The following is a 1653-nucleotide window of genomic DNA, read 5'->3' as shown; positions in this document are numbered from 1 at the left end:
CACATACAGTACGATACACCCTTGTCATTTGTTTTTATTTAAACTCTTTGACAATACTGTATTCTTGCTGAATTGGCATAGATATACTATAGATAGTACTTTACATTTTGATTATAATCTCTAATTTTTCATCGACTGTACTTTAGGAGAGTCAAGAAAATAGTAGATGAGCTGACTGCTGCTAATGATGAGCTTACTGCCATAGAACTCCGTCGTATTCTGCAAGCTGAGTATGGCCTTGACATCTCCTGTAGTAGCATAAAAAGAATGCGGAGGCAACTTGGTTGGACTTATGCCGGTGCTAGGTATTGTACAGTAAATTGAAATTTCAATTACAATTATAATACAATTTCTATACAGTTTGTATACAGTGCGGTAAACTAATTACATCTCTGAAATCAGCATCTGATTTTTCTTTAACATTATCTTAGTTTGGACGCTCAATTATCCTATTCCCACTGTAAACTGTATCCCATTTTACATTCCTTTCACAGGATGACTCACATGATTAGAGATGTTAACAAGGAAAAGAGAGTTCAACAGGCTCGTCAATGGATTGCTATTGGAGAAAATTTTGACAATGTCATATTTACAGATGAAACTTCTGTAGCACTTGAGAGGTTTGCAAGGAGGTCCTTCCGCAAACGTGGCCATTTATCATTTAAGCCATCTCCAAAGCACCCATTAAAAGTACATGTGTGGGGTGGTATCTCCCGCAGAGGCCCAGGACCAATTTTAATTTTTGAAGGTACATATAAAGTACAGTAGTAATGTACATTACTATGTTGTTTTTCAATATTTTCTATTTAGAACTACTGTCCAGTGACTACTGTAAGTCTATGGACTACGAGAAAAGGATTTACTGGTAGGTATATAAAATCCTGTTTTTTTTATTGTTCTACGTCAGGTATCATGGATAAAACATTCTTCCAGTCCATGATCATTAATGATACTTTAGTGCCGTATGTAAGAAAGTATTGGTCATCTGGACATCGAATGTTCCAGGACAATGATCCAAAACATAGTGCTTCGGCCAAATTCATAGAGGAAAAAGGCATCATTTGGTAACGCACACCACCAGAGTAAGTACAGTTTTGCCCTGTAGACTGATGCTTCCTATAAAGCATGAAATGCCAAATATTCCATATTTAAATTCTCTCCCTTTATTGACTTTTCACAGATCACCGGACATGAATCCTATCGAGCTAGTGTGGTCTCAAATGAAAAGTTATATTCGTTCTCAATGTAAGCCAAGGACAAAAGAGCAACTGATTGATGGCATCAATACATTTTGGAAAAACGTACTTACATTGGAGACCTGTAATAATTATGTAGACCATTTATTTTCTGTGCTGCCAGTGATTATAGAAAGAAATGGACAAGCCAGCTGCATGTAATTGGAATGGATCATATTGTCGACAAAAAGAAGGTCAACAGTCATTAGGTCGACCAATATTGGTCGACAGGCCATATGTCGACACATCAAAAAAGACAGTACGCAAACGAATAATGCATAGAATTTGCATAAAGGGCCCTTTACCTATCGTACTCATCCTTTCTGCAAATGCTTGAAATATCAAAATTAGACTACCTGCTTAAATTAATTAATTTGTTATATTTTATCTGTAACATGTACTTCACCCTAGTATTACA

General features: G+C 36.1%; 1 long non-coding RNA gene across 1 annotated transcript; it reads left to right on the top strand.

Annotated features, from left to right (window-relative positions):
- Positions 1 to 659: 659 nt before the first annotated feature.
- LOC134993163 (uncharacterized) lies at positions 660 to 1330 on the top strand. The gene is made up of 3 exons (XR_010197050.1): positions 660 to 748; positions 908 to 1082; positions 1181 to 1330. It is a non-coding gene; the product is annotated as an uncharacterized LOC134993163 (long non-coding RNA).
- Positions 1331 to 1653: the final 323 nt, after the last annotated feature.

This window comes from Pseudophryne corroboree, unplaced genomic scaffold, assembly GCF_028390025.1.
Source record: "Pseudophryne corroboree isolate aPseCor3 unplaced genomic scaffold, aPseCor3.hap2 scaffold_1250, whole genome shotgun sequence".
Lineage (NCBI taxonomy): Eukaryota > Metazoa > Chordata > Amphibia > Anura > Myobatrachidae > Pseudophryne > Pseudophryne corroboree.
The sequence above is the reverse complement of the archived record's forward strand: the minus strand, read 5'-3'. Positions and strand labels throughout refer to the sequence as shown.